General features: G+C 47.3%; 1 long non-coding RNA gene across 1 annotated transcript; it reads left to right on the top strand.

Annotated features, from left to right (window-relative positions):
- Positions 1-9766: 9766 nt before the first annotated feature.
- Positions 9767-11818, top strand: LOC144338004 (uncharacterized). Its single transcript, XR_013411710.1, has 2 exons — positions 9767-10960; positions 11017-11818. It is a non-coding gene; the product is annotated as an uncharacterized LOC144338004 (long non-coding RNA).
- Positions 11819-14698: the final 2880 nt, after the last annotated feature.

The raw sequence follows: 14698 nt of genomic DNA, 5'->3' as shown, positions 1-14698 counted from the left end.
TAAAAAACAAAAACAAGGCTGGGCGCAATGGCTCACACCTGTAATCCCAGCACTTTGGGAGGCTGAGGTGGGCAGATCACAAGGTCAGGAGTTCAAGATCAGCCTGGCCAACATGGTGAAACCCTGTCTCTACTAAAAATACAAAAATTAGCTGGGTGTGGTGGCATTTGCCTGTAATCCTAGCTACTCAGGAGGCTGAGGCAGGAGAACTGCCTGAACCCAAGAGGTGGAGGTTGTAGTGAGCTGAGATCATGCCACTGTACTCTAGTCTGGGTGACAGAGAGAAACTCCATCTAAAAATAAATAAATAAATATATAAATAAATAAATTTAAAAAATAAAAACAAAACAAACAAAAAAACTTGCTGGGATTTTAATAGACATTTAATTAAACTTCTATAACAATTTGGGGGAGAATTAGTATCTTAACTATAGTGAGTCTTCTGATCCATGAACGTAGTATGTCTCTCCATTTATACAGGTCTTTGATTTCTTTCATTAGCGTTGTGTAGTTTTCAGCATAGAAGTCCTATACATATTTTATTAGATTTACACTTACATATTTCCTTTTTCTTATTTTGAGAGATTGTAAATCATATTTTTCTTTCTTTCTTTCTTTCTTTCTTTTTTTGAGACAGTTTAGCCAGGCTACAGGGCACTGGGGTGATCTCAACTCACTGCAACCTCCATCTCCTGGGTTCTCGCAATTCTTGTGCTTCCCAAGTAGCTGAGACTACAGGCATGTGCCGCCACGCCTGGCTAATTTTTGCATTTTCAGTAGAGATGGAGTTTTGCCTGTTGGCCAGGCTAGTCTTGAACTCCTGACCTCACGTGATCCGCCCACCTTGGCCTCCCAAAATGTTGGGATTACAGGAGTGAGCCACCACGCCCGGCCAATTTTTGTATTTTTAGTAGAGATGGGGAAGGAGTTCGAGACCAACCTGGTCAGCAGAGTGAGACCCCATCTCTATCTACAAAAATAAAAAATAAAATAAAAAGAAATTTAAAATATATTAACTGAAATTAAAAACAATAGAATAGAACTTCTTTATCTGATGGAAAGTATTTTTAAAAAAACTAGGCCAGGTACAATGGCTTACGCCTATAATCCCAGCACCATGTTGGTCAGGCTGGTCTCAAACTCCTGATCTCAAGCGATCTGCCCGCCTCGGCCTCCCAAAGTGCTAGGATTACAGGTGTGCAACACCATGCCTGACACATATTATATTTTTCATTTCAGTGTTCACCTGTCCATTGTTAGTGTATTGAAATGTAATTGATTTTTCCAAAAAACTCCTGGAAGGTTCAGCAAGGTGTCACTATACTCAAAAACAAACAAACAAAACAAAACAAAAAAACCAAAGGCAATTCAGTGGTGCTTTTCAACAGGTGGTGTTAGAGTAATTAGACATCCATAGACAAAAACACAAAACCCCAAAAACCCATATACAAAAATTAACTCCAAATGAGTTACAAACTTAAATGTAAAATGTAAAAACTATAAAACTTTCGGGAAAAAACAGAAGGATATCTTAAGGATCTAATGTTATACAAAGAGTTCTTTATACCTAAAGCATAATTCATAAAAGGAAAAAGTGACACATTGAACTTAATCCAAATTAAAAACTTTCTGAAACATAGGCTGAGGCACCAGAATCGCTTGAGCCTGGGAGGCGGAGGTTGCAGTGAGCTGAGGTCACTCCACTGCACTCTAGTCTGGGCAACACAGTGAGACCCTGTCTCAAAATAAAAAAAAAAACAAAACACAACTTTCTGAAACAGCTTTATTGAGATATAATTCACATACCATACAATTCACCCATCTAAAGTGTACAATTCTATGTTTTTTTGTTTACTCGGCCTACTATATTATTAATTTTTTAAAACTGTGATAAAACCAGCCAAGCATGGTGTCTCATGCCTGTAATCCCAGCACTTTGGGAGGCTGAAGCAGGCAGATTGCTTGAGCTCAGGAGTTTGAGACCAGCCTGGGCAATGTGGCAAAACCCCATCTCTAAAAAACAAGCAAACAAACAAAAATTAGCCAGGTGTGGGCCAGGCGCGGTGGCTCATGCCTGTAATCCCAGCACTCTGAGAGGCCGAGGTGGGCGGATCACGTGAGGTGAGGAGTTGAGACCAGCCTGGCCAACATGGCAAAACCCCATCTCTATTAAAAACACAAAAATTAGGCCAGGCATGGTGGCTCACCCTTGTAATCCCAGCACTTTGGGAGGCCAAGACGGGCGGAACACCTGAGGTCCGGGGTTCCAGACCTGCCTGGCCAACATGGCGAAACCCCGTCTCTACTAAAAATACAAAAATCTGTCGGGTGTGGTGGCGCCCTCCTGTAATCCCTCCTACTCAGGAGGCTGAGGCAGGACAATCACTTGAACCCCAGAGCGGAGGTTGCAGTGAGCCAAGATCAAGAGACTGCACTCCAGCCAGGGTAACAGAGCAAGACTCTATCTCATAAATAAATAAATAAATACATACATACAAAAATTAGCTGGGTGTGGGCCGGGTGTGGTGGCTCACGCCTATAATTCCAGCACTTTGGGAGGCCGAGGTGGGCGGATCGCCTGAGGTCGGGAGTTCAAGACCAGTCTAACCAACATGCAGAAACCCCGTCTCTACTACAAATACAAAAATAGCTGGGTGTGGTGGTGCATGCCTATAATCCCAACTATTTGGGAGGCTGAGGCAGGAGAATCGCTTGAACCTGGTAGGTGGCGGTTGTGGTGAGCCGAGATCGCACCATTGCACTCCAACCCGGACAACAAGAGTGAAACTCCATCTCAAAAAAAAAAAAAAAAAAAAAAAAAATTAGCTGGGCATGGTGACAGGTGCCTGTAATCCCAGTTTTCTCGGGAGGCTGAGGCAGGAGAATTGCTTGATCCCAGAGGCAGAGGTTGCAGTGAGCCGAGATCGCACCATCGCAGTCCGGCCAAGGCAACAAGAGAGAAACTCGGTCTCAAAAAAAAAAAAAAAAAAAATTAGCCAGGTGGGGTGGTAGGTAGGCTACTCAGTAGGCTGAGTTGGGAGAATCACTTGAGCCCCAGAGGTTGAGGCTACAATGAGCCATGATCACGCCACTGCACTCCAGCCTGGGTGACAGAGGAGACTCCATCTCAAAAAAAAAAAAAAAAAAAAGGACTTGATGAAAGGTGTTTCTCCCTTTTGTCCTTCCTTCCTCTGCTTCCTGAGCACAAAGTGTTCCTCCCCTCTGGAGGATGCATCCGAGGCTCCAGCGTGGAAGCAGAAAGCAACCCTCAGCACATGCTAGTGCCTGAATCTTGGACTTCCCAGGCTCCAGAACCGTTAGAGAAATAAATCCGTGTTCTTTTTTTTTTTTTTTTTTTTTTTGAGACGGAGTCTCGCGCTGTCGCCCACGTTGGAGTGCAGTAGCCGGATCTCAGCTCGCTGCAAGCTCCGCCTCCCAGGTTTGCGCCATTCTCCTGCCTCAGCCTCCGGAGTAGCTGGGACTACAGGCGCCCGCCACCTCGCCCGGCTATTTTTTTGTATTTTTTTAGTAGAGATGGGGTTTCACTGTGTTAGCCAGGATGGTCTCGATCTCCTGACCTCGTGATCCGCCCGTCTCGGCCTCCCAAAGTGCTGGGATTACAGGCTTGAGCCACCGCGCCCGGCCTCTGTGCTCTTTATAAATTACCCAGTCTCACGTATTCTGTTATAGTAGCACAAAGACAATTTGTAACCATTAAGTAAAAACTCCCATTTTCCCCTCTCCCTAGGAATAAGTTACCCACTGATACCTCTAATCAACTCTCTGTCTCTATGAATTTACTTATTCTAGGTACCTCATGTAAGTGGAAACATACAGATAGCTTTCTCCGACTTATTTCATTTAGCATCATCTTTTCAAGGTTCACCCATGTTATAGCATTGTGTAGAAAAAGCAAACTGGTTTTCCTCTATTTGCACATCAGTGTATGGGACTTTCTCCCTACACACCAAGAAAGCAATCAGTTCTGCAGAGAACACCAGCTGAGTATCTTCCAGTTCTATTCTAATACCATCTACCTGGAGACAGTGTCAGATCCCCAGGTTGAGGGCTCAGTCCCACACGGCTGCCCCTGACTTCTGATGCCAACTGTAGGCCTCAGGTTGTTTTACCTGTGCTTCTGAGTGACTGGCTATAAATCAGGGTTCCCATTCCCTGCTCCTTGGATTTAATTTGCTAGAGTGGCTGATAGAACTCAGGGAGACGCTTACGCTTACAAATTTATTATAAAAGATATTACACTGTAAACCCAGCACTTTGGGAGGCCAAGGTAGATGGATCACCTGAGGTCAGGGATTCAAGACCAGCCTGGCAAACATGGTGAAACCCTGTCTACTAAAAATATAAAAATTAGCCAGGCGTGGTGGCACACGTCTGTAGTTTCAGCTACTCGGAAGTTTGAGGCAGGAGAATAGCTTGAACGTGGAGATGAAATCTTGTCCAGTGAGGCAAGATTTCACCACTGAACTCCAGCCTGGGTGACAGAGTGAGACTCCATCTCTTTTTTTGAGACTCTTTTCTCAAAAAAAAAAAAAAAAAAAAAAAATTATCTGTTTAGATCTCTCTTTCTCACTGGTGTCTAACCTGACCACCCATTTAATGATATAATCCACTCTACTTTTTCCCCAGAGCCTTGTAGCAGTCTTCTAATACATGGCATAATGTAGGGTCTGCCCTTATTAGAATATAAGCTCTATGAGGTGGGAAGCTGAGGTGGAAGGATCCCTTGAGACCAGAAGGTCAAGGCTGCAGTAAGCCATATTGACGCCACTGCACTTATGCCTGTAATCCCAGCACTTTGGGAGGCCAAGGCGGGCAGATGACTTGAGGTCAGGAGATCGAGACCAATCCAGCTAACATGGTGAAACCGTTTTTACCAAAAGTACAAAACATCAGCCGGGTGTGATGGCAAGCACCTGTAATCTCAGCTACTCAGGAGGCTGAGGCAGGAGAATCGCTTGAATCGGGAGGTAGAGGTTGTGGTGAGCTGAGATCGCGCCATTGCATTCCAGCGAAACTCCGTCTCAAAAAAAAAAAAAAAAAAAAAAAAAAAAAAGGCCAGGCACGGTGGCCCACGCCTATAATCCCAGCACTTTGGGAGGCTGAGGTAGGGGAATCACTTGAGGTCAGGAGTTCGAAACCAGCCTGACCAACATGGAGAAACTCTGTCTCTACTAACAATACAAAAATTAGCCGAGCCTAGTGGCTGGTGCCTGTAATCCCAGCTACTTGGTAGCTGAGGCAGGAGGATTGCTTGAACCCGGGAGATGGAGGTTGCAGTGAGCCAAGAATGTGCCACTGCACTCTAGCCTGGGCAACAGAGCAAGATTCCACCAAAAAGAAAAGAAAAGAAAAAAGAAAAGAAGGCCCAAAGGTCCAAGAAGGCAGGAATCTTTGTTTTGTTCATGGCCAGCACTCAATGGATGTTAAGCACCTGTATTCCTCGCAATACTACTACGAAGAAGCATAAACCAAAAAGTGTCAGAGACAGATCTCAATCAATCTAGAAGTTGATTTTGCCAAGGTTAAGGACTATGACCAGAAGAAAGCAATACAGAATCACAGAAGGAGTGTAGTTTGTTATTTTCTCCAAAGATAATTTTGAGGGCTTCAGTAATTAAAGAGGAAAAGCAGACTGGAAGTGAAAGAGGGAGGAGACTGTCACCATCACACACTGGATCCACAGGCTTCAAGAGAAAAGCAGCAGCTAGAGGAATAATTTATGTATTCATCTCACGCTCAGTAAATCAGATATGCTGAACATAGAGTAGCTATCTGTGGAGATATTTAACATTTTTTTTATTTTTATTTTTTGAGATGGAGTCTTGCTCTGTTGTCAGGCTGGAGTGCAGAGGCGTGATCTCGACTCACAGCAACCTCCGCCTCCTGGGTTCAAGCGATTCCCCTGCCTCAGCCTCCTGAGTAGCTGGGACTTCAGGCACCTGCCACCACGCCCGGCTAATTTTTTGTATTTTAGTAGAGATGGGGTTTCACCATGTTGGCCAGGCTGATCTCGATCTCCTGACCTCATGATCCACCCACCTCAGCCTCCCAAAGAGTTGGGATTACAGGCATGAGCCACCATGCCCAGGCGATATTTACCCTTTTATCTGTAACCATCTGCTTGGGAACAAAAGGAAAGGTAGCTGCTTTTTTATTTTTTTGAGCCAGGGTCTCACTCTGTTGCGCAGACTAGAGTGCAGTGGTGTGATCTTGGCTCATTGCAGCCTCAGCCTCCCAGGCTCAAAGGATCTTCTCACCTCAGCTCTGAGTAGTTTGGACCACAGGCACACGCCACCATACCTGGCTAATTTTTCTTTCTTTTTTTTTTTTTGTAGAGATGTGGACTCACTATATTGCCCAGGCTGGTCTCAAACTCCTGAACTGAAGCAATCCTTTGGCCTTGACTTCCCAAAGTTCTGGGATTATAGGTGTGAGCCACTGTGCCCTGCTGAAAGGCAGTTTCTTGCATAACTCTTTGGTTTAATTGTTTTCCTTTTGGAATAGTGAATTGGAGACCCAAGATTTTGTTTTACTTTCACAGAAGTATAACTAATTAAATCATAGATTCTGCTGTTATATATTCTTTCTTTGTTGTTCAAGAGTTTGTCAATGTAGAAAATTTTCCAAAAGAAGTGTAACTATCACGCCTGTAATCCCAGCACTTTTGGAGGCCGAGGCGGGCAGCTCACGAGGTCAGGAGATCGAGACCACCCTGGCTAACACAGTGAAACCCCGTCTCTAATAAAAATACAAAAAAATTAGCCAAACATGGTGGCGGGTGCCTGTAGTCCTAGCTACTTGGGAGGCTGAGGCAGGAGAATGGTGTGAACCCAGTTAACCCGGGAGGCAGAGCTCCAGCCCGGGCCACAGAGCAAGACTCAAAAAAAAAAAAAAAAAAATGAAGTGAAACTAAGGCTTGGCGCAGTGGCTCACGCCTGTAATCCCAACACTTTGGGAGTCCAAAGTGGGCAGATCATCTGAGGTCAGGAGTTCAAGACCAGCCTGGCCAACATGGCGAAACCCCATCTCTACTAAAAATACAAAAATTAGCTGGCGTGGTGGCACATGCCCGTAATCCCAGCAACTTTGGAGGCTAAGGGGGGAGAATCGCTTGAACCTGGGAGGCGGAGGTTGCAGTGAGCTGAGACGGTGCACTGCACTCCAGTCTGGGCAAGGAATCGAGACTCCGTCTCAAAAACAAAACAAACAAAAAACAACGGCGGGGCACAGTGACTCATGCCTGTAATCCCAGCACTTTGAGAGGCTGAGGCGGCCAGATCACCTGAGGTTGAGAGTTCGAGACCAGCCTGACCAACATAGAGAAACCCCTTCTCGGCCGGGCGTGGTGGCTCAAGCCTGTAATCCCAGCACTTTGGGAGGCCGAGACGGGCGGATCACGAGGTCAGGAGATCGAGACCATCCTGGCTAACACGGTGAAACCCTGTCTCTACTAAAAAATACAAAAAAACTAGCCGGGTGAGATGGCGGGCGCCTGTAGTCCCAGCTACTCAGGAGGCTGAGGCAGGAGAATGGCGTGAACCCGGGAGGCGGAGCTTGCAGTGAGCTGAGATCCGGCCACAGCACTCCAGCCTGGGTGACAGAGCGAGACTCCGTCTCAAAAAAAAAAAAAAAAAAAGAGAAACCCCTTCTCTACTAAAAATACAAAAAGTAGCCGGTCATGGTGGCACATGCCTGTAATCCCAGCGACTCGGGAGGCTGAGGCAGAAGAATCGCTTGAACCTAGGAGGCGGAGGTTGTGGTGAGTCGAGATCGCGCCATTGCACTCCAGCCTGGGCAACAAGAGCAAAACTCCATCTTAAAACAAAAAAAGAAGTGTAACTAACAACATCAGGTGCTGGGACCCGGACGGTTTTGGACCCTCATACCTTCACCCACACCTCAGAGAGCAGATGTTTTGAACTGGAAACTCCGAATTTTCGGTCCACCTAAGCCCTTTGTCAGCTCAGCTTCTTGAACGTGGGTGTTTCATGCTCACCACATCCAAACTGTAAGGCTCCATCCAACCAATCAACCAAAATCCCTTTCCTGGCAGGGCACGGTGGCTCCCGCCGGTAATCCCAGCACTTTGGGAGGCCGAGGCGGACGGATCACTTTAGACCATCCTGGCCAACATGATGAAACCCCGTATCTACTAAAAATGGAACATTTAGCTGGGTGTGGCTGTGCACACCTGTAATCTCACCTACTTGGGACGCTGAGTTGGAAGAATCGCTTGAACCCGGGAGGCAAAGGCTTCAGTGAGCCACACTCCAGCGTGGGCGATTGAGTCAGACTCTGTGTCAGAAGAAAGAAAGAAAAGAAAGAGAGAAAGGGAAGAAGGGAAGAAGGATGGAAGGGAGGAAGGGAGGGAAAGAAAGAGAAAAGAAAGGAAGGAAAGAAAAGAAAGGAAAAAAAAAACAAAAACCTCCCTGTCCTTTTGGCCCTGAAGGAACCTTCGTTTTCCAAAGGGCTGTGGCAAGAAGGGCGGGTCGCAGCCAAGTCACCGGCGGAAGGGTGGGCAAGGACTGTTGCTAGGTCGCGGAGAGAACCAAGGGACGGGGAAGGGAAGTGAACGCCTGCCCCCATCCACGGTGCGGCCTGGGATTGGCTCGCCGTTGTAAGGCCATGCCCCCAACCCTGGCAGCGCCGCCGCCACCCGCCCGGTTCCGAGATGGACCAGCAGGGGGCGGCCTGCACGTCCTGGCCGTGGTTCCCGCCTGTGGAGGCGACCCCAGCGGCCCAGACACCTAAGACCCGTCTCGAGTAATCTCTCCGGCCCCACGCAGGGAGAGGTGCCTCTGCCCCCGGGGACCCTGGCGAATGCACGTTCCCCTGTTGATCATTCAGGCTGCACTGAAGACCGGGAAGTCTGGATCCAGATCCAGCGAATTCTGAGAATCCTTAGCGGCCCCTCGTCTAAGCCGCGGCCAAAAAAGGGATTGGACCCACTGGACTACCTCCAAGGAGCCTGTCCAGTCTGACAGGCCCTATTTCTCGTGGAAGACCCTGGGCTTCTCTGGCCTGAAGCCGAGAGCTGGCCCTGGCTCTGGCATTCCCTCTCTGAGTGGCCTTGGGCAAGTTATAGCCTATTTCTGGGCTTGTTTCCTCATCCTGGTGTTAAGTCCTATGAGGATTAGATGTCCTCAAAGGTCCCTTCCAGTTCTTCTTAGCCATGAAACAGACTTGATAATGTGTGGAAAGGTTCTTTGTAAATCTCTGCCATGTTGTTGCTATTCAGCCACCTTTGCCTTTTCTTTTCTTTTTTTTCTTTCTTTCTTTTTTTTTTTTTTTGAGACTGAGTCTTGCTCTGTGGCCCAGGGTGGAATGCAGTGGTGCGATGTCAGCTCACTGCAACCTCCACCTCCTGGGTTCAAGCAATTCTCCGGTCTCAGCCTCCTAAGTAGCTGAAATTACAGGCATGCACAATCACACCTAGCTAATTTTTGTATTTTTAGTAGAGACGGGGTTTCACTGCATTGGCCAGGCTGGTCTTGAACTCCTGACTTCAGGTATCCACCTACCTTGGCCTACCAAAGTGCTGAGATTACAGGCATGAGCCACTGTGCCTGGCCCTCTTTTCTTTTCTTTTTTTTTTTTAAATACAGGGTCTCACTCTGTCACCCAGGCTGGAGTGCAGTGGCATAATCCTAGCTTGCTGCAGCCTCCAACTCCTGGGCTCAAGCAATCCTCCCCCCTCAGCCTCCCAAGTAGCTGGAACCACAGGCACACATCACAATGTCTGGCGTTTCTTTTCTTTTTCTTTTTTTTTTTTTTTGGAGAGATGGGATCTTACTATGGTGCCCAGCCCCAACTTCACTTTCTGTACACAAAAGTTCTAGAAAAGGAGGGGAAAGGCTGGGTTGGTACCTAAAAATAAAGTAGGGACTGTCAACAGATCCCTGAAAGAGTGCCCGCCTGCACTCAGGGGATGATGCTGGAGAGGATAATGGAGTGTCCACTGGACTCTAACCCCCTCATTTTGCAGATGAGGAAACTTTGACAGCAGCTAAGTCACATTAGGAGGAAGAACCCAGGTTTTCTGATTTCATAATCAGTTCCTTTACCCAGTGTTAGGAAATAGAAGGCATAAATATGTTAAAACAGGGAAAGAAAATTATCCACAGGAATAAAAGCAAACAATTTAATTTGTAGCACTTCCCACTTTGGTGTACTTAGGATTTCTATCCTACCTACATTCGTGGTGACTTGCAAAGCAAAAATAGAGCCGGGCGCGGTGGCTCAAGCCTGTAATCCCAGCACTTTGGGAGGCCGAGACGGGCGGATCATGAGGTCAGGAGATCGAGACCATCCTGGCTAACACGGTGAAACCCCGTCTCTACTAAAAAATACAAAAAACTAGCCGGGCGAGGTGGCGGGCACCTGTAGTCCCAGCTACTTGAGAGGCTGAGGCAGGAGAATGGCGTAAACCCGGGAGGCGGAGCTTGCAGTGAGCTGAGATCCAGCCACTGCACTCCAGCCCGGGCGACAGAGCGAGACTCCGTCTCAAAAAAATAAAAAAATAAAAAATAAAAAAAAATAAAACAGAAGTGAGTTCTCTCTCTGTTCTGCTTTTCCACCTATCACCATTGTGCCATTGTGCCCTCCAGAACAGCTTCTAACCCCTACCCTAATGTTCCAAATCGACCTTTGCGATCTTTGTGATGTTTTTGTTTTTGTTTTTGTTTGAGACAGTCCCAGCTACTCAGGATGCTGAGGGGGCGGGGGAAATTGCTTAAGCCCAGGAGTTTGAGACCAGCTTGGGCAACACAGCAAAACTCCATCCAGCACTTTGGAAGGCCAAGGCGGGTGGATCACTTGAGGCCAGGAGTTGGAGACCAGCCTGGCCAACATGGTGAAACCCCATTTTTACTAAAAATACAAAAAAGCTGTCAGGCGCAGTGGCTCACTCCTATAATCCCAGCATTTTGGGGAGGCTGAGGTGGGCAGATCACCTGAGATCGGGAGTTTTGTACTAAAATACAAAAATTAGCTGAGTGTGGTGGCAGGTACCTGTAATCCCAGCTACTAGGGAGACTGAGGCAGAAGAATTGCTTGAACCCAGGAGGCGGAAGTTTCAGTGAGCCGAGATTGCACCACTACACTCCAGCCTGGGCAACAGACTAAGACTGTGTCTCAAAAAAAAAAAAAAAAAATTAGCTAGGTGTGGTGGCATGCACCTGTAATCCCAGCTACTTGTGAGGCTGAGGCAGGAGAATCGCTTGAATCTGGTAGGCGGAGTTTGCAGTGAGCCGAGATTGCACCATTGCACTCAAGCCCAGGCGACAGAGCGAGCCTCTGTCTCAAAAAAAAAAAAAAAAAAAAACTAGATGAAATGTATGGCATGTGAATTCATCTCAATAAAGCTGTTACATCAAAAGAGGCACACCAAAAAGCAAAACAAAACCAACCAACATGTGCCTGTGTTTCTTCCCTAGGTTCTGTGTGGCTACATCCTCTCACTCCAGGGAGATCTGGGGTGCCGTTCTCAGCCATCTGCTCCTGCAGATGTCTCCCAAATCTCCAAGTGTGTCCCCCCCCAGCGTCTCCATCTCCCACTCAGTCACCACTTTACACTCTACCCAGCTCCACTTGGCAGAAGGAAGCATGCCAGCTCCCCTGATGTCCTGCACGCCTGCCTCGGCTGCCACCTCATTTCTTGGCTACCCAGGATGGAGTTGGGATAGAGAAGGGGAGAACAGAAAAGGCAGAAGACAGCTGAATCTTGCTGGAGACTGGAAAAGAGAGAAACTTCCTGGAGCAAACTAGGAAAGAACAAAAGACAACTTTGAAAAGGAAAAGGAAAAAAAAAAAAAAAAAAGATTAGCCGGGCTGGGTGGCGGGCGCCTGTAGTCCCAGCTACTCGGGAGGCTGAGTCAGGAGAATGGCGTGAACCCGGGAGGCGGAGCTTGCAGTGAGCTGAGATCGCGCCCCACTGCACTCCAGCCTGGGCGACAGAGTGAGACTCCATCTCAAAAAAAAAAAAAAAAAAAAAGAAAGAAAAGGAAAAGGTTCCTTAATATTTTGTGATATTTTTCCCTTCTGGACTTCAAGTGTTTGAGTAGCTTTATTCATGGCTGTCTTCCTTCTGGAAGTGATTTTGGAGGGAGCATAATTTTATTTATTTATTTATGTATTTATTTATTTATTTATTTATTTGAGACGGAGTCTCACTCTGTTGCTCAGGCTGGAGTGCAGTGGCACGATCTCGGCTCACTGCAACCTCTGCCTCCCGGGTTCAAGCTATTCTCCTGCCTTGGCCTCCCAAGTAGCTGGGACTACAGGTAAGTGCCACCACACCCGGCTAATTTTTTGTATTTTTAGTAGAGAAAGGGTTTCACCCTCTTAGCCAGGATGGTCTCCATCTCCTGAACTCATGATCTGCCTGCTTTGGCCTCCCAAAGGGCTGGGATTACAGGTGTAAGCCACTGCACCCGGCCAGGAGCATCATTTTAATAGTTTATTCACAAAGCTGTGAATTAAACATCTACTTCCTTTTTCTTGCTTTGTTTTTGAGACAGGGTCTCACTGTGTCACCCAGGTTGGAGTGCCATGGCACAATCTCAGCTCACTGCAACCTCTGCCTCCTGGGGTTAAGCAATCCTCACACCTTAGCCTCCCAAGTAGCTGGGACCACAAGAGCACACCCCCATGCCTGGCTATTTTTTTGTATTTTTAGTAGAGGCAGGGGTCTCACTATGTTGCCCAGGCTGATCTCAAACTCCTGAGCTCGAGCAATCCACCTGCCTTGGCCTCCCAAAGTCCTGGGATTACAGGCATGAGCCACCATGCCTGGCCTAAACATCTACTTTCTTTATGACTTTATTAATAAAGTCCACCTTAGGCCGGGCGCGGTGGCTCAAGCCTGTAATCCCAGCACTTTGGGAGGCCGAGACGGGTGGATCACGAGGTCAGGAGATCGAGACCAACCTGGTGAACATGGTGAAACCCCGTCTCTACTAAAAAATACAAAAAAAAAACTAGCCGGGCGAGGTGGCGGCGCCTGTAATCCCAGCTACTCGGGAGGCTGAGGCAGGAGAATGGCGTGAACCCGGGAGGCGGAGCTTGCAGTGAGCTGAGATCCGGCCACTGCAACTCCAGCCTGGGAGACAGAGCGAGACTCCGTCTCAAAAAAAAAAAAAAAAAAAAAAAGTCCACCTTCAACCAGGCTCAGTGGCTCACACCTGTAATCCCAGCACTTTGGGAGGCCGAGGCAGGTGGATCACCCGAGGTCAGAAGTTCGAAACTGGTCTGACCAACATGTTGAAACCCCACCTCTACTAAAAATCAAAAAAAAAAAAAAAAAAATACATGTGTGGTAGCACATGACTGCAATCCCAGCTACTTGGAAGGCTGAGGCAGAATCACTTGAACCCGGGACACAGAGGTTGTAGTGAGCTGAGATCATGCCACTGCATCCCAGCCTGGGCAACAGAGTGAGACTGTCTTAAAAAAATAAAATAAGGCTGGGCTTGGTGGCTTACATCTATAATCCCAGAACTTTTTTTTTTTTTTTTTTGAGACAGAGTCTTGCCCTGTCGCCCAGGCTGGAGCATGCAATGGCGCGATGATCTCAGCTCACTGCAACCTCCACCTCCCGGGTTCAAGCTATTCTCCTGCCTCAGCCTCCTGAGTAGCTGGGATTACAGATATATGCCTCTATACCCAGCTAATTTTTCTATTTTTAGTAGAGACCATGTCAGCTAGGCTGGTCTCGAACTCCTGACCTTGTGATCCACCCTCCTCGGCCTCCCAAAGTGATGGGATTACAGGCGTGAGCCACTGCACCCGGCCCTTCTAATCCCTGAACTTTAGGAAGCCAAGGTGGGTGGATCACCTGAGGTCAGGAGTGCAAGGCCAGCCTGGTCAACATTGTGAAACCCCATCTCTACTAAAAATACAAAAATTAGCCGGGCATGGTGGTGCATGCCTTCAATCCCAGCTACTCAGGATGCTGAGAGGCAGGAGGATCGTTTGAACCCGGGAGGCAGAGGTTGCAGTGAGCCGAGATCATGCCACTACACTCCAGCCTGAGTGACAGAACGAGACTCCATCTCAAAAAATAAAATAAAATAAAATATTAAAAAGTCCACTTTCTCTTTGGGAGGCCGAGACGGGCGGATCACAAGGTCGGGAGATCGAGACCATCCTGGCTAACCTGGTGAAACCCCGTCTCTACTAAAAAAATACAAAAAACTAGCCAGGCGTGGTGGCGGGCGCCTATAGTCCCAGCTACTCGAGAGGCTGAGGCAGGAGAATGGCGTGAACCCGAAAGGCGGAGCTTGCAGTGAGCTGAGATCCGGCCACTGCACCAGCCACTGCACTCCAGCCTGGGCGACAGAGTGAGACTCCGTCTCAAAAAAAAAAAAAAAAAAAAAAAAAGGCCACTTTCTCAGAGAAGTCTCTGCTGGCCAACCTATCCAAAATTTCAACATCTTCCCTGATCCTACTTTATTTTTCTCATTATTTTCTTTGTTATCTGTCTTCCTTAACCAGAATTTAATCTCTAGGAAGGGCAGGAATTTTTGTTTTTTAATTTTTATCTGTTTTGTTCACAACTACATTGGTTACAAGAGCCCAGAGTAAATGCTCCATAAGTATTTACTTATTGAATGAATGAATGCATGAATGAATGAATGAATGAACCTACTGTGTGTACTGGGCACTTTTATGATAAAGA

The sequence above is a fragment of the Macaca mulatta genome, chromosome 20 (genome assembly GCF_049350105.2).
Source record: "Macaca mulatta isolate MMU2019108-1 chromosome 20, T2T-MMU8v2.0, whole genome shotgun sequence".
Classification (NCBI taxonomy): Eukaryota; Metazoa; Chordata; class Mammalia; order Primates; family Cercopithecidae; genus Macaca; species Macaca mulatta.
This window is presented reverse-complemented; position numbering and strand designations above follow the sequence as displayed.